Here is a 19,322-nt window from a genome sequence, read left to right as displayed (position 1 = left end):
GATCTGGGAGTGTAGTTCAGTGCTCCTAGGGTTCAATCCCCAGTACACCAAAGAGACAGAAAGACAGGGAGGGAGGGAGAGAAAATATCTATAAACAAATAGCTATCAAAAAAATACCAAAACTTTCTGAATGCATATTTTGGGTATGGAACTGTGTTGAACACTGCAGGGTGTGTACTGAAGTATACTACAAAGTTTAAAATAGGATCCTGTCAACCAAGGCTGCCTTTAATAGAGGAGCAAGGCATGAGTACATGGTAAGGAGACAGTAGCTTAAGATTGAGGGAAGTAAAAGGGATGAGGTTCATAGAGAAGTTAGGAATTCAAATTAAGCTTTCATGAAAATGTATACTATTTAAGAACCAAGAAATTCAGTTTCGGACAGCAAGGAGCCAGGGTCAGAAAATGTATAAGATTTATGTGGGAGCTAGTGATACTTTTGCTTATTGTAGTTTGGCATAGAAAAAAATTATAAATGGAATCTGGATGGAAATGATGAGAGCCAAGGATGAGGTTTTATTTGGTAAGCAGTGGACAGCCATGGAAAGTTTTTCCTGAGGAAGATGTGAGACTGATCTATTCATAAGAACAGTGTGGAGTGCATATGTGGGATGAGTATGAATGGGAAAGAAGATAAGACATACTCAGTCCAATAGGGTCTTGAAATAGTCAAGGTATGAAGCAATTTGAGCCCCTGCTTGGAAAGAGCCCAATGTCTGATTATCAAGCAGTACTTAGAATGGCCACTGTGAACTTGAAGACCTCTCACATGCTTTCTGGCACTCCAGTTCTGAAAAGCTCCTATTCTGACTCAAAGCAAAAACAGTGCAATGTTGACATCTTACTTTGTGATCCCCTTGTAAGACCAAAGAAATGACAATTATTAAACATTATTTCTCAGTTGAAGACATAGCTCAATGGTAGAGCATTTGCCTGGCATGTGAGAATCCCTCGGTGTGATATTCAGCACTGTGGGGGAAGGGACATTTCTCACTATCACCCTCAAATATATTCAGAGATTTCAGTTTCTCAACATCCTGGCAAGAGATTTCACACCTATAGCAAGTAAACATAGTGAACTTAAGATAATTTCTATCATTGTTCATTTGACTATATAATGAATAAAAGCAAAAAGCAACAAATGTAAGGAAACAAGAAAAACCTATGTGTAAGTAACATTAGGTGAAGGACATATGCTGATGACCAAATACAACTTAAATTTGACAGATCTTATGGATTAGAAAGGAAGGGAAGTAAGAAATAGATTCAATATGTGGTGGCAAGAACATAGACACACGTAGAGTGCACTGAGCAGGAGATATAATAAGATGACCTAAGCAGAAAGTCCAGGTTTTCCCTCCCCACCCCCACCCTGGTACTGGGGATTGAACCAGGGGAGGTTTCAGGAATCATCTGTTTCTCAGCATTGTTCCAGTAGATGCATGATCAGAGGCAAGACCTTTCAGAGCTAAAGGATCTGATGGGGTTATTGTACTGCCTCCCCACCTGTATAAACAATATCTAACTGTAAAAGGATCTTGTATGCAAGAAGCTGGATTTTATTCTGCAGTAACTGGGTTTCCACATGCAAAAAACTAAAATTGAACCTTTATACCATACACAAAAATCTAAATGGACAAAGCAGCTAAATTTAAGTAGATTAAAGAGTTAAATTAAGATCTGATGCTATAAAACTCCTGAAAGAAGGGAAAGATTTCATAACATTGGTCCTTGCAATGATTTCATAGGTATGACCTCAAAAGCACAGGTAGCAAAAGCAAAGACAAATGGGCCTACATCAAACTTATTAGCTTCTGTACAGCAAAGAAGACAGTGAGAAGTCAATCTACAAACTGGGAGAAGACATTTACATAACTCCTAAGGGAGCGATTTCTAAAATATATAAAGAACTCATTTGCAAGAAAATATGAGCCAAGAGAAGTGATAGGGCCTACCCGAAGGGATACAGGTAGGGAGGAAGTGCAAGCACCCATCAAGGGAGAGGGGGTAGAAGAGGGTGGTGCTAAGGAAGGAACTAAGGAAGAGTGATTCATACTGGGAGTAAAGGAGAAATTGGGGAAATGAGAAAATGACACAGTCCAAAGCCACCATAGGGACAACGGACGAACAAACAACAGGGCCCTTAGCCAGTTAGTCATTAAAGGTATTATTTTTGTTTCCTTCTAAGGCAGGCAGGGACTTATAAGCAGTTTTTGCTAAAAACAAAACAAAACAAACAAACTGATTCTTCACTTGGGCCTACAGATGTCTAGTAGGTAACTAAAAGCAGAACAAAGCTTGACCTTCATTTTGTATCTATCTCCTTTATTATCTTAAAACATGAGGTCACATTCTTGTTCAGCTCTGCATATAGGCATATTAAATCAGTTAGACTGTCTGTCTAAACACTGAGAAAACAAGGTTGATTAGCCCTTGAATTTACATAACCTATCTTATGTCCCTTCAAGACTGAGGACACCAAGAGATTTACAGCGACATTCACCTGCCACTGAGAACCCAGAGAGAAGTTTCTAATTATTGCTCTAAACCTAAGGTCGTCTTGGATTCCAGGTAGAGCCTTCACAAGACTGAGACTACCTAAGCAGAGACAATCATCTCATAGAGACAAAATTTCCCCCTAGAAACAAGGATTCAGTCTTGCAAAATCAGAACTGAGATAAGGGCCAACCTGACTGTAGCCCACCTCAGCTAATCCATAAAGGCTAGTTTCATTCTCTTGTGATTGGGCCAGTCTGACCCTCTTCATCATAACTGAATAGGGTGAAATCCTCTATTTTCTGTTTCTTTCTCTGCCTCACAAATTTGCCTGTGTCTTACACTAATGCATTCTGAAATTCTTTTTCTAGGATGACAAATTAAACACCTACTCCATAGGGCAAGTTGAAGTCTCCATCTCCTCTTTGTGGAGCCTTCTTTGAACCTAATCTGGTGATAGAAACAGTAGGAGAAGACGGGGTTTGGAGATACTATCCTAAATTTTCCACAGACCAAGAGAATGTTCATCTTAGATGGACATCTATGTGAACTGCAGAGTGGGAAGGTTGGCACATGGGTTTGACACTTAGGGAAGAGTAAGGCTCAACATGTCATGGCTTCTTCCACCCCACACTGAGTCATACTACCATGCCTTTACTTTGTGCTGAATGTTATTATTGCTATAAGAACTTCCACTCATTTGTCCTTGCTCCTGAATATAGTTGTGATTTTTTTTTTTTATTTGCTTGTTTAGTTTTTTGGATTCCATTTGTTTCCTATGTTGGGATTCCATCATGTTCCTCAGCTCCTTTCTAGATTTATTAATCATGTCTTGCACTATGGGCACAATCTCTGCTGTTATCTGAGAGGTTATTTCTGATTTCATTTTTTCCAGATCCTCTTTTGTTGCCAGTTCAGGGAGTCCAGGTGGTTGAGTATCAGAGTGTTCCATCTCATTTCCCTTTGGGGTTGCTGTAGGTGATCTGGAAGTCTGTTTTTGAGGCTTGTTTATGTGTCTTCTCATTTCAACAGTGGGGGGTTGCTGCTGGCACCTGAGTGGCTCACCTCCTCTGCACTGGGAGCAGTGGTATGGCAGCTCAGAATCCTCCTCCTCTGTGCTCAAATGTAAATACCTTTGACGTGTACTCACAATAGTTACAAAAATTAACCAGGTAATAGCTGCAGAAGCAGATTTAACAAATTTTAGAAATTGACATATCAGCCATATTCTGTGACTCTCATATTCTGTGATAGTCAATATGATGACTATCAATTTAGAAAAAAATACACTCAGAGATACACACCTATGTAAACAAACAATTCATACATCAAGACAAAAATAGTGAAAAATATCTGTAACTTATGACAATGTCACACATCTTCATTTATATAATAAGCTATGATGTCATAAGAAAAGTAAGTTTCAAGTTGCATATATTAGAAAATAAAGTCTGAGAATGAGTCAAATTGAGATGCTAGCAAAAGAAAAACATTATAAATTCAAGTAAATAAAAATAATTATCACAAAAGAAAGAACAAAACTATTAAAATAAAAATTGTAAAGGTATAGTTGAAAATGTTATCAATTTCTGACCCAAACTAGATTCTTTCTCTCCCAATTGTGGAACTACTAACAAAGCAGTTATTCTTTGGCTAAAAAATAAAGAGAAGTCAGTAGAAATAACTCACAGATCAGCTTTCCATTACAACAAAGGATGAACCTCCTTTTAAGAGTGAAGGAGAAAGGGAGGGTTTTCGTTAGTGGATAGAGGATTACTTATGACTTTCCTGGGAAGGGAGTTAGGTCCATCCTGGAGATAAAGAGTTGCCTTGCTTTAACTCTTTCAGTCAAACTCAGTCTGGGTCAGTAGGGGATGAAGACAGGGTGGCACTGGGGTGTGGAAATTTTTTTAAGGCATTTATGCAATGTGTGATTGACAACTATAGTGAATGCTTAAATTTTAAAAAAATTATTACAGCAAAACAATACATTGCCATAAATCCACCTCAAAATACCTCCCCTTGCTTTGGACACATTTAATCCATCATTCTTGCCATTTTCTGAAGCAGTTCTGGAAGTCCTTTTGTGTGAGTGTCTTTAGTTGTGAATTAAAAGAAAATGTTTACCTTTTATGGTCATTTTGACTTTAGTGAAGAGCCAGAATTTGCATCGTGCCAGAGCTGGTGAATAAGGTGGATGAGGACACACTGATGTTTTTTATGAGCCTGCCTTTCTGTTGGATGGCACTTGGCAGCAGCATTCACCAACTTTGTAAAATCACATCTCTTAAAGACACTCACAAACTCCACAAACTCCAGAACTGCTTCAGAAAGTTGCAAGAATGATGGGATAAATGTGTTCAAATTGAGGAGAACTATTTTGAGCTGAATTAATGGCAATGTGTCTTTTTCTGTAATAAAATTTTGAAATTTAAACACTGTAGTTTTCAATTACCCTTGTGTTACAATAGAATGGTAATGTGTCTGGAGGTGGAGAGCAGGTCCACAGAGTCTTTTATGGCTGGAACCAGTTCTGCCCCATTCTTTCCTGTGTCTAATTTCATTGCAGGAGTTGAGGTCCTCTGTGTCTCTGTGGCTGGCTACGTGGGCATCTTGTCTAAAATAGCAAAAAGGCTTGTCTTTCATGACTTGGGAGGATGTCTGCCTGTTAGCAAAAGGGACTAATGAGATGAACAATATTAAAATTAAAAATAGAAATTATGAATAGAAAATTAAATAGTGAATTATTAACAAAACATAAGTTCCTAAAATTGATGCAACAGTGAGAAAGAAGAAAATTGGCACAATGCGACCAGAAGGTGCAGGGCGAGGACCCTGGCGTGGCTCGGAGCCCCCGCTCAGTCCACGCGCTCCACACAACGCGACCAGCCAGTGCAAGGTGAGGACCCAGGCAGCGTAAAGCCCCTGCTCTGTCCTGGGCTCCACCCACCATGACCAGAAGGCTCAGGGTGAGGACCCCAAGCTGCCCCCACTCCATCCCCAAGCTCCGCACAATGTGACCACCTTAGTCGAGCAGGCACTTGCAGGGCCCTTTCCCCCTACCCTCACCCCGGCCTCCTGGCTCTGTTGCTACCTGGTTCCACAATACAGAGGCACACAGGGTCATAAAGGCCACTGTCCTGAGCTCCACAAGATAGAGCAGAAGTGAGCAACAGAAAGAGGGCCTCTCTCAAGCTCCTTGATGAAAACTGAAGTCCAGTGGACAAGTGAAGAGAATCTGCAATAAAGGCATACCAGACCACTATACTTGGTAAGTTGGAGAGATCATCACCTCCCATCAGAACCTGGACTATCTTCAGGGGAAGGACAACTGGAACCTGCAGTAGAACCTTGCAGAGTTCAACCCTGCAGGAGAACAGGGAGCTCAACTTGGGAACAGCAGCCAGAAATCTGCCTGAATCTCACAGGTCTGCTAATGGCTTGCTGAGACTCATTGACTTATATCTGCACACAGCTGCCCATGTTGTCTATTGTGACAGCAGAGACACACCCTGAAGGAGGCCCTTCATTTTTATTTATTGTTATTTGCCAAAAAAATTTTTCTCTTATTTTTAATTCTTAATTTTTATTTTTTTCTACTCCTTTTGAATTTTTATTTTTCTCTTCTTTTTTTCTTTTTCTTTCTCACTTGCTCTCTCACTGACCCACATTGTTCTTCATCTCCCTTTTTGATCCTTTCTGGGCCTAATTTGGATTTCTCCTTTATTTTTCATTTCTTCTCTTTGTACTTCTCTCAATTATCATTAGTTTTAAAGGAAAGTAAATACAGTATCTAGCCTCCCTATTGCTGTTAGGTGGTTCTGTTCATGTCTTTGTTCTTTCATTCTGCCTTTTCCTCTTGCCTTCAACTGTTTCTTAGAATTTGCAAGATCATCCTGTGTCTTCTGGCCATCACCTTTCCTGATCCTTCTACCTTTCACTCCTTCCCAATCCCTTCTAAGTCCCCAGCCTGAAGGGTAAAGTCGCTATACTGCAGAGTATATTCACTATAAAAATATGTTGGGTTGGTCCACAATTTTGATTTAATTCACACAGTTAAAAGTGATAAATCAATAATTTTCACAAATTGTCATTTTCTAAGCTGTGCTTGATGCTATGGTGTTGCTAATTGTATCATTTGGGTTAAGATGCTGTGATTGCATTCCTGGTATAATGAAAATGAGATACCTTCAGAGTCATTAGAGACTCAAAACCTAAAGACCAGCTATATCTGGAAGACACTTCTGAAAAGCAATCCTTTCACAAGGGTTCGAAACACAAGCAACAAAGATACTTACAATAAGCAATTTTGAAGTATCCACCCAGGAATTAAACCAAGGACAGTACCAAAAACAAAAATGAGAAGACATTTAAGCAAGGCACAAACTCAGGCTTCCACTTGACAAAAGGCAAATCCTGGGGGAAACGAGGTGGAAAAATATAATAATCAACCACGTGAACACCCTGTACCGATAGCACATGAAGTAACAAAACAGATGAATGAGGCTCTAGAAAAATTCAAAACAGAAATAATTTCCCAGATAACAGCAGAGATGGTGAGCAGAGTGAAAGACATGATTATAGGCTCTAGAACAGAAACAGATAAAAAAAAATAGAAGAGCTCAGAACCATGCTGGAAGCCATGAATGCCCAGCAGAAGAAAGAAATGGAATTCATGAAACAGAATCAAACAGATATCCTGGAGATTAAAAACTCCATTGAAAGCATTCACAGTAGATTAAGGGAATGTGAAGATAGAGTATCAGATATAGAAGACAGGATTGTGGTTAGTGACAATGAAAAAAGAGATTTCTTAAAAATAATAAGGGACCATGAGAAATCAAGCAGCTGCTAGATGATGCAAAGAAGAATAACATAAGGCTGATAGGAGCCCATAAAAAAACAGGAGAAAGTACAATTGACATAAAAAAAAAATGTTCACAGAAGTAAGAGTAGAAAACTTCCCAGACAGAAGCAGAGCATTGGACATACAGATAAGTGAGGCAAATAGAACTCCAACTAGCCATGATCAAAAAAAGTTTACACCTAGACATACAATAGTCAAGATCCCAGAAACCCAAGAGAACAACAAAATCCTACAAGCAGTTAGAGAAAAGAAACAAATCACCTACAAAGGAAAGCCCATCAGAATCATGGCAAACTTCTCAACACAAACGCTCAAGTCAAGGAGATCCTGGAGCGAAGTATTTCAAGCCCTAAAAGAAAATAATTTCCAACCTAGACTGTTGTATCCTGCAAAATTATCTTTCAAAATCAATGGGGAAATTAGATATTTCCATGACAAATAACACCTGAAAAATTTCATGAACACCAAACCAGCACTCCATACAATTCTAAACAATATCCTAGAAAAAGAAAAGAAAGGTCACAACTCCATGAGGCATAACAGAGGGAAGCCACCAAGCAAGGCTAGAAACTAAAGGGAAAGGGGGGAAAATAAAAAAATAAAAGAGCCAACAACAGTGAAACATCATGACAAGGACCAGTCAGTATCTATCAATTATAAGCATCAATGTTAATGGCCTCAATTCACCAATCAAAAGAAATAGACTGACAGAATGAATAAGAAGCAAAATCCAGCACACCCTAAAGAGGCCCTGAGTCGCGCAGCAGATGCCGAATCACCCCGCTGCAGACAGGCAGGTCTGCCCACACCCTACCGAGGTCCCCAGTCATGCGGAAAACACACCGAATCAGCCCGCTGCAGACAGGCAGCAACCTGATTCCACACTGCAAAGACGCAGAGGACACCAGACCACCAGACCAAGGTACTGAGTCCCACTGTTCCCAGCCCAGAGGTAGGAGCTTCTGAGCCATCGTCCCACTGCTCCTGGTCCAGAGGAAGGGGCTTCCTGGTCACCATCCCGCCTGCTGCTCCCAGCCCGGAGGAAAGGGCTTTTGGGCCACCTTCTGTCCTGCTGCTCCTGGCCCAGAGGGAGGGGCTTCTGAGCCACCATCCCACTGCTCCTGGTCCAGAGGAAGGAGTTTCCCAGCCACCATCCCTCTGGCTGCTCCCAGCCCACAGGAAAGGGCTTTTGGGTCACCATCCCTACCGCTGCTCCCGGCCCCTATCCCACCTCACCCAGCTCAGAGGAGGTAATCTGTGCAGGCGCTAACAGCCCCCCCGACCCCGTTGAAATGAAAAAACACATAAATAAGTCTCAAAACCAGACTTCCAGATCACCTACAGCAACCTCAAAGGGAAATGAGATGGAACACTCTGATACTCAGCCACCTGGACCCACTGAACTGGCAACAAAAGGGGATCTGGAAAAAATGAAATCAGAAATAATTTCTCAGATAACAGGAGAAATTGTGCCCCTAGTGCAAGACATGATTAATAAATCTAGAGAGCAGCTGAGGAACATGATGGAATCCCAACATAAGAAACAAATGGAATCCATAAAACAGATGCAAATAGATTTCCAGGAGGTGAAAAACTCCATTGAAAATCTACACAGCAGAATGAGCCAATGTGAGGACAGAGTTTCGGATATAGAAGATAAGATTGCAATTAGTGACCAGGAAAAGAAAAAATTGCTTCAAAATTATAAAGAAACATGAGAAATCAATCCAGCAGCTGCTAGATGATGCAAAAAAGAATAACATAAGACTGATCAGAGTCAATGAAGAAACAGGAGAGAGTGGAGATGACATAAAAAACCTCTTCACAGAAATAATGGCAGAAAACTTCCCAAGCAGGGGAAAAGAGCTTGACATACAGATAAGTGAGGCATATAGGACTCCAAATAGCCTTGATCAAAAAATATCTACACATAGGCATATCATTGTTAAGATTCCAGAAACACAACAGAAGAACAAAGTTCTCCAAGCAGTCAGAGAAAAGAAACAAATCACATACAAAGGAAAGCCCATCAGAATCACAGCAGACTTCTCAACACAAACCCTCAAGGCAAGAAGAGCTTGGAATGACGTATTCCAAGCCCTAAAAGAAGACAGCCTCCAACCCAGATAGATGTACCCTGCAAAACTATCTTTCAAAATGGATGGAGAAATAAGATACTTTCATGACAAAGAGCACCTTAGGAACTTCATGAATACCAAACCAGCACTCAAAAGAATTTTACACAGTATCCTAGGAACAGACATTGAGGATCACAACCCCAGGAAGCGAAGCAGAATGAACCCATCTGGCATGATAAGAAATTAAATGGAAAAGGGGAGAACCCAACAAAAAGAAAAAGTCATGGCAATGACAAGTCAATATGTTTCAGTTATAACCATCAATGTTAATGGTCTCAATTCAAAAATCAAAAGAAATAGACTGGCAGAATGGGTCAAGAAGCAAAATCCAACAATATGCTGCATACAAGAAAGACACTTAATTCAAAAGGAAACTCATAGACTGAAAGTTAAAGGGTGGAAAACAATACTCCATGCAACAGGAACCCGAAAAAAAGCAGGAGTAGCTATCCCCTTTGCAGATCAAGTAGATTTCAAACCAACACTGATTAAGAGAGATGAAGAAGGACACCATATCCTTGTAAAGGGAACAATCCAAGAGGAAGAGATGACAATCATAAATATCTATGCACCAAACACTAGTGCACCCAACTATATAAAACAAATACTAACAGACATGAAAAGTCATATATGCACTAATACAATTGTAGTGGGGGTCCTCAACACCCCACTGTCACAAATAGATAGATCAAGTAGACTAAAAATAAGTAATGAAATACTAGAACTCAATTGAACTCTTGAACAAATGAACTTAACAGATGTTTACAGAGTCTTCCACCCCACAAAATCAGAATACACATTCTTCTCAGCTGCACATGGGTCATTCTCCAAAATAGACCACATACTCACACATAGAACATGTTTAAGTAAGTGCAAAGGAATTGAAGTTATCCCCTGTATATTATCAGACCATAGTGTGATGAAATTGGAGATCCATAGCAAAAGAAACTCAAAAAATTTCATAAACATATGGAAATTGAACAACACACACACACACACACACACACTTCTGAATAACCAATGGATCATAGAGGAAATTAAAGAAGAAATCAGACAGTTCCTTCAATTAAATGACAATGACAATACAACATATCAGAATCTATGGGACACAATGAAAGCAGTCTTAAGAGGGAAATTCATAGCAGTGAATACGCATATTAGGAAAACAGAACGAGCCCAATTAAACAACCTGATGCTGAACCTCAAGCTTCTAGAAAAAGAAGAGCAGGACAACCCCAAAGCTCATACAAGGGAGGAAATTATAAAGATCAGAGGAGAAATCAATGCAATGGAGACTAAGAGAATGATACAAAAAATCAATGAAGCCAAGAGTTGGTTCTTGGAAAGAATCAACAAAATTGACAAACCTTTAGCCAACTTTATCAGAAAAAGGAAAGAAAAGGCCCAAATCCATGCAATTAGGAATGAAAAGGTTGAAATTACAACAGACCCAGCAGAAATCCAGAGGATCATCAATACCTAATTCCAGAACCTATACGCCAATAAGATGGACAATACAGAAGAAATGGACAGATTCCTAGATACATATGAATTACCAAAGTTGAATGAAGAAGACCTAAAAATTCTGAACAACCCAATATCAACCAATGAAATTGAAAATGTAATTAAAAACTTATCAACTAAGAAAAGCCTGGGCCCTGATGGCTTCACTGCTGAATTCTACAAGACATTTAGAGAGGAACTGCTGCCATTACTGTTTAAACTCTTCAGTGAAATTGAAAAGGAAGCAATACTCCCAAATTCATTCCTGGAAGCAAGCATCACCTTGATCCCCAAAGCAGAGAAAGACCCAACTGAAAAGGAGAACTATAGGCCAATCTCACTAATGAACATAGGTGTAAAAATCCTTAATAAGATAATGGCAAACAGAATGCAGAAGATTATCAAGAAGATCATACACCCTGATCAAGTGGCATTCATCCCAGGGATTCAGGGATGGTTCAATACATGAAAATCAATTAATGTAGTATACTATATCAATACAGCCAAGGACAAAAACCATATGATTATCTCCATAGATACAGAAAAAGCATTTGAGAAAATCCAACATGCATTTATGATAAAAACCGTACAAAAAATTGGAATAGATGGTCTCTACCTCAAACTGATAGAAACCATCTGTGAAAAACCAACAGCCAATATCATACTACATTGTCAAAAACTGAAATCCTTCACACAAAATCAGGAACAAGACAAGGATGTCCACTATCACCACTCTTGTTCAATATAGTTCTGGAAGCATTAGCCACGGCAATTAGACAAGAGAAAGAAATAAAAGGAATAAAGATAGGAAATGAAGAAGTCAAATTGTCATTATTTGCAGATGACATGATACTCTATATAGAAGACCCCAAGAACTCCACCAAAAGTCTTCTAGACTTAATAACCAAATTCAGTCAAGTAGCTGGTTCCAAGGTCAACACACAAAAATCAATAGCTTTCCTCTACACGAATGACAGACTCACTGAGAGAGAAATAGGGCAAATAATTCCTTTCACAATAGCATCTAAAAAACTGAAATACCTAGGAATCATCCTAACAAAAGAAATCAAAGACCTCTTCTCTGAAAACTATAGCACTCTGAAAAGAGAGATTGAAGATGATATCAGAAAATGGACAGACATCCCCTGCTCCTGGGTAGGAAGGATTAATATAGTGAAAATGGCCATACTTCCAAAACTGCTATATAGATTCAATGCAATTCCAATTGAGATCCCAGCAGCATACTTCATGGACCTTGAGAAAACAATCCAAAAATTCATTTGGAACAAGAAGAGACCCAGAATAGCAAAAGCAATTCTAGGTAACAGAGACATGGCAGGGGGTATCACAATCCCCAACCTGCAACTCTACTACAAAGCTACTGTGATAAAAACAGTATGGTACTGGCAAAGAAACAGACTTGAGGACCAGTGGAACAGATTAGAAGATGCAGAAACAACACCAGACACACTCAGCCATCTCATCTTCAACAAAGGAGCCAAACACCCTCACTGGAGGAAAGATAGCCTCTTTAATAAATGGTGCTGGAAAAATTGGGCTTCAACTTGCCAAAGATTAAAACTAGACCTCTATCTCTCACTATACACTAAACTAAAATCAAAATGGATTAAAGATCTAAATATTAAAATAGAAACTCTGAACCAGTTGGAACAGAGGTTAGGTAGAACCCTTGAAGACATCAGTGTAGGAAAAGATTTTATGAACAAAACCTCAGTTACCCATGAACTAGCACAAACAATCAACAAGTGGGATCTCTTCTTATTAAAAGGCTTCTGCACAGGAAGAGAAACCACCAGCAGTGTGAAGAGACAACCCACAATGTGGGAAAAAATCTTCACCTGCTCTTCCTCAGACAAGGTCTACTATCTTGAATCTATAAAGAACTTAAAAAGATCAGACCTCCCAAATTTAAAGACCCAATCCAAAAATGGGCATCTGAAATGAAGAGACATTTCTCAGACAAAGAAGTAGAAATAGCAAATAAATACATGAAAAAATGTCCAACATCACTGGTCATTTGAGAGATGCAAATGAAAACAACACTGAGATTCCACTTCACTCCAGAAAGAATGGCTGCTATCATGAAATCAACCAATAATAAATGCTGGCGGGGCTGTGGGGAAAGAGGAACCCTGCTCCACTGCTGGTGGGAGTGTAGACTGGTACAAGCACTGTGGAAATCAGTATGGAGATACCTCAAAGAACTAGGACTGGAAGTCCCATTTGACTCCGCTATTCCACTGCTGGGGATCTTCCTCAAAGAATTAAAAGAATCATAGCACAGTGATGTATGTGCACCCATGTTCATAGCAGCACAGTTTGTAACAGCTAAAACTTGGAAACAGCCCAAATGCCCATCAACTGGAGACTATATAAAGAAAATGTGGTTTTTTAATAAAATGGAGTACTACTCAGCCATAAAAAATGAGAAATTAGAGACATTTATAGCTAAGTGGATGCACATTGAGGTGATACTCTTAAGTGAAATAAATAGGACACACATGTATAAATACTGAATAGTTTCTCTGGTGTGAGAAACTGAAAGTGTAAATAAGGACTAAATGTATTATAGGTAATGTGAAATAGGAAGAAAAGGGGCAAAGGGGAAGGAAGTGGGAGGGCTAGGGGAAAGGATAGAAGGGAATGGGATTAATATGAGAAAATGGAAAAATAGGAACAAAATCTTTGTAAATAGGGAGGACTGGAGGGGTTGAAGGGAGGTCTGGGCAAGGGTGAAAAATAAGAACCAAGAGAGACTATGTAAAGATGCAAATTTCCAATGATGAATGTCATTATATTGTTTACCTAAAATGTACCAATGATTAGAATGAATAATCGATAATGTAAAATAGGAAGAAAAGGTCCAACGGGGTAGGGGAAGTCTGAGGGGCAGGGAAAAGGAAAGAAGGGAAAGGAAAAAATGCTGAGAAATGGAAAAAATGGAAATAAAGTCTTTGTAAATAGGGAAAGGTGGAGGGCGTGAAGGGAGGGCTAGGAATGGGGGAAAAATAAGAGCCAAGTATTATGTAAAGTATTATGTATTATGTATGTATTATATATTATTATATTAAGTATTATATAAAGTATTATGTAAAGTATTATGTAAAGTATGTAAAGTATTATGTAAAGAGCCATGTATTATGTAAAGGTACAATTCCCAATGAGAAATGTAATTGTGTTGTATACCTACAATGTACCAATAAAAGAATTTAATACAAAAAAAAAGGAGCAAAATCCAACAATATGCTACATACAAGAAACACACCTAACTCAAAAAGAAATTCATAGACTGAAAGTAAAAGGATCGAAAACAGTTCTGCATGGGACAGGAACCTGGAAAAAAGCAAGGGTTCAATCTTATTTGCAGACAAAGTAGATTTCATACCAAAACTAATTAAGAGAGACAAAGATGGTCACTACATCCTTGTGAAGGGAACAATTCAAGAGGAAGAGATGACAGTCATAAATATATATGCACCAAATACAAATGCCCCCAACTATACAAAACAACTATTAATGGACATGAAAAATCAAATAAGCACTAATACATTTGTAGTGGGGGATCTCAATACCCCACTATCACAAATAGACAGATCATCTAGACAAAAAGTCAACAACCAAATTCTAGAACTGAACCAAGCTATTGAACAAATGGACTTAATAGATTTTTACAGAGTGTTCCACCCCACATAATCAGAATACACATTCTTTTCAGCTGCACACAGGTCATTCTCCAAAATAGACCACATCCTAGCTCATAAGACATGTTTAAGTAAATATAAAAGAACTGAAGTTACCCCCTGTATATTATCAGACTATAGTGCAATAAAATTGGAGATCAATAGCATAAGAAACTGCAAAACTCCCAGAAACACCTTGAAATTGAATAACACCCTCCTGAACAACCAATGGGTCACAGAGAAAATTAAAGAAGAAATTAGACAGTTTCTACAGGTAAATAACAATGCCAGTAAAATATACAGGAATCTATGGGACACAATGAAAGTAGTTCTGCTTGGGAAATTCACAGCAGTGAATGCCCATATTAGGAAAGCAGAGAGAACCCAAATAAATAACGGAATGCAGAACCTCAAGCTCCTAGAAAAAGAAGAGCATAACAAACCCAAAGCTTGTGCAAGAGAGGAAATTATAAAGATCAGAGCAGAAATCAATGCAATGGAGACTAAGAGAACAATACAAAAAAATCAATGAATCAAAGAGTTGGTATTTTGAAAGAATAAATAAAATCAATAAACATTTAGCCAATCTTATCAAAAGAAGGAAAGAAAAATCTCAAATCCATGCAATTAAGAATGAAATAGGTGAAGTCACAACAGATCCAGCAGAAATCCAGAGGATCATCAACACCTACTTCAAGGACCTGTACTCTAATAAAATGGAAAACACAAAAGAAAAGGACAGATTCCTAGACACATACAAATTGCCAAAGTTAAATGAAGAAGATATAGAAATTCTAAACAGCCCAATTACAATGAATGAAATTGAAAATGTAGTTAAAAATTTACCAACAAAGAAAAGCCCATGTCCTGATGGATGGCTTCACTGCTGAATTCTACAAGACATTTAAAGAAGAACTATTGCTATTACTCTTTAAACTCATCAATGAAATTGAATGGGAAGCAATACTTTCAAATTCATTCCTGGAAGCAAGTGTTACTTTGATTCCAAAACCAGGGAAAGACCCAACCCAAAAAGAGAACTACAGACCAATCTCCCTAATGAACATAGGCAAAAATCCTCAACAAGATACTGGCAAACAGAACACAGAGGGTCATCAAGAAGATCATACACTCTGACTAAGTTGGATTTATCCCAGGCATGCAGGGATGGCTCAACATTCATAAATCAATAAATGTAATACACTATATTAACAGAGTCAAGGACAAAAACCATATGATCATCTCAATAGATGCAGAAAAGGCATTCAACAAAATCCAATACCCGTTCATGATAAAAACCCTACAGAAAATTGGAATAGAAGGTCTTTATCTCAACCTGATTAAAGCTATCTATGAAAACCCAACAGCCAACATCATACTAAATGGTCAAAAATTGAAAACTTTCATGCTAAAATCAGGAACAAGACAAGTATGCCCACTATCACCACTCCTGTTCGATACAGTTTTGGAAACATTAGCCACAGCAATTAGACAAGAGAAAGAAATAAAAGGAATAAAGATATGAAAGGCAGAAGTTAAACTGTCATTATTTGCAGATGATATGATAATTTACATAGAAGACCCAAAAAATTCTGCCAACTTCTAGACTTAATTGACAGATTCAGTACAGTAGCTGGATAAGGGCAACACTCAAAAACAATAGCCTTCTTGTGCACAAATAATAGACTCACTGAGGGAGAAATTAGAGATACAATTCCTTTTTCAAAAGTATCCAAAAAAATGAAATATCTAGGAATCAATCTAATAAAGGAAGCAAACAACCTCTATAAAGAAAACTACAGCACTCTGAAAAAAAGAGATCAAAGGGGATATAAGAAAATGGAAAGACATCCCTTGTTCCTGAGTAGGAAGAACCAGTATAGTGAAAATGGCCATACTTCCAAAACTATTATATAGATTTAATGCAATGCCAATTGAAATTCTAACAATATATTTCACAGAACTAGAGAAAACAATCCAAAAATTCATTTGGAACCAGAAGAGCCCTGAAATAGCAAAAGCAATTTCTAGGCAACGGAGACCTGGCAGGGAGTATCACAATCCCCAAGTTGAAACTATACTACAAAGCTACTGTGATAAAAACAGCATGGTTACTGGCAAAGAAACAGACCCAGTGATCAGTGGAATAGATTAGAAGGTGCAGAAACAACTTCAGACATACTCAGCCATCTCATCTTTTACAAAGGAGCCAACTACCCTTATTGCAAGAAAGATAGCCTATTTAATAAATGGTGTTGGAAAAACTGGATTTCAACCTACCAAAGATTAAAACTAGTCCCATCTCTATCACCATGCACTAAACTAAGATCAAAGTGGATTAAAGATCTAAATATTAAATCAGAAACACTAATCTTGCTGGAAGATAAGTTAGGCAGAACTCTTGACATTGGCATAGGAAAAGACTTTATGAACAAAACCTCAGTAGCACGGGAACTAGCACAAAGAATCAACAAACTGGTATCTTATCTTATTAAAAAGCTTCTGCACTGTAAGAGAAACCACCAACAGAGCTAAGAGACCACCTACAATGTGGGAAAAAAATTTTAGCAGCTGTACCTCAGAGAAAGGACTACTATCTAGAATATATAAAGAACTGAAAAAAATCAGATCCCCCAAATTCAAAGACGCAATTCAAAAATGGGCATCTGAAACGATCAGGCATTTCTCAGACAAAGAAATAGAAATAGCAAATAAACATATGAAAAAATGTTCAATATCACCAGTCATTCAAGAGATGCAGATGAAAACAATGCTGATATTCCACCTCACCTCACAAAGAATGGCTGCTATCAAGAAATCAACCAATAACAAATGCTGGCAGGGCTGTGGAGAGAAAGGAACCCTTCTCCATTGTTGGTGGGGGTGCAGACTGGTGCAACCACTGTGGAAATCAGTATGGAGATACCTCAAAGAACTAGGGCTAGAGGTCCCATTTGACCCAGCTATTCCCCTGCTGGGTATTTTCCCCAAAGAATTAAAAGAATCATACCACAGCAATATATGTGCACCCATTTTTATAGCAGCATAGTTTGTAATAGCTAAAACTTGGAAACGGACCAAGTACCCATCAACTAGAAACTGGATAAAGATGTGGTTTTTTTAAATAAAATGGAGAACTAGTCAGCCATAAAGAACGAGAAACTAGAGACATTTATAGCTAAATTGGATGCATGTTGAGTACATACTCTTACGTGAAATAAATAGGACACACATGTGTAAATACTGAATAGTTTCTCTAGTGTGAGAAACTGAAAGTGTAAGTAATTAAAAGGATTACAACAAGTAATTGATAATTTGAAATAGGAAGAAAAATTCCAAAGGGGTAGGGAAAGATGGAGGGGAAGGGGAAAGGAATGAAGGGAAGGAAAAATTATGAGAAAAGGAGAAACGAAGTCTATGTAAATAGGGACGAGTGAAGGGGAGAAGGGCGCATAGGTAATGGGGAAAAAATAAGAACGAAGATTCATCATGTACAGGTACAAGCACCCAATGATAAATGTAAACGAATTGTATACCTAAAATGTACCAATAAAAGAATTTATGCAAAAAAAAGAAAGGAAAAAATTGAATAACATGAAAGACAAGGAAGTTGACCCCCCAAAAAGTTACTTGACATTAAAAAAAAACCACAATTTTTTTTTCAGACTGTCACAATGAAAATACAGTGGACCCTTGACTTACAAATTCGATCAGTTCCTGAGGGCTTGTTTTAACTGAAGTTGGTTGTAAGTCAATACAGCTAAGAACTAGATGTTTACACGCTATTCAAAACAAGAGGCAGATAAACCTCACATTAACCTAATTAACTCAAGTTGTTCGTATGTCAGGCTGGTCATAACTTGAGGGTCCACTGTAATATAAATACTGTTTTTCCCCCAAAATAAGACTATACCAGAAAATAGGCCCTAGCATGATTTTCAGGATACTTGTAATGTAAGCTGTTACCTGAAAATATGCTGCAGTTAGTATCATCAGCCAGATGCATGACTTTAGTACATCCATTGCAACATATGATGGATATATTGAATTATAAAATAGTGCTAATATATAATTACGTATAAGTAAATAATATTATTGACATTAATACATAAAATAAATAATAAGTATTTGTAAACACCCAAGCAGCAGCCTTTGGAGAGAGGTAAAGGCCTATGTAAACAGAGGAACTTGAGACTTACTGTTGAGTGACCAATCATAGCACAGACACAACACACAAATAACCTCCACACTTGATAACAAATGGATGTGGTTGGGTCTAATATGAGTCTTCATAATTCAATACATCATGTGCTATAACAGACATACTTAATACACTCCTGTGAAATAAACATTTTCTGATTTTTGGTGCCTGCAATTTTTGGTTGCTTTTGTGTGGACCATCGTTCTTAACATCATTTTTGTTGCCACTCCTGTCTCATAAGTCTTTAATTAATACTTGATTTAATGGAAACATTGTGAAGACTATCTGCCAGAGATCATGACTTGGGTGAAGAATTCATGGGATAAAATCACTGACAGTTGTGTTGTCTGTGCACTGTGAACAGCCTAGATCGACAAAAAGTGCTCATTTAAGGAGAGTTCTATTGCTGGACATGA

This window comes from Heterocephalus glaber, unplaced genomic scaffold, assembly GCF_053883595.1.
Source record: "Heterocephalus glaber isolate CG9 unplaced genomic scaffold, H.glaber_assembly_v1.0 deba00001446, whole genome shotgun sequence".
Classification (NCBI taxonomy): Eukaryota; Metazoa; Chordata; class Mammalia; order Rodentia; family Bathyergidae; genus Heterocephalus; species Heterocephalus glaber.
The sequence above is the reverse complement of the archived record's forward strand: the minus strand, read 5'-3'. Positions refer to the sequence as shown.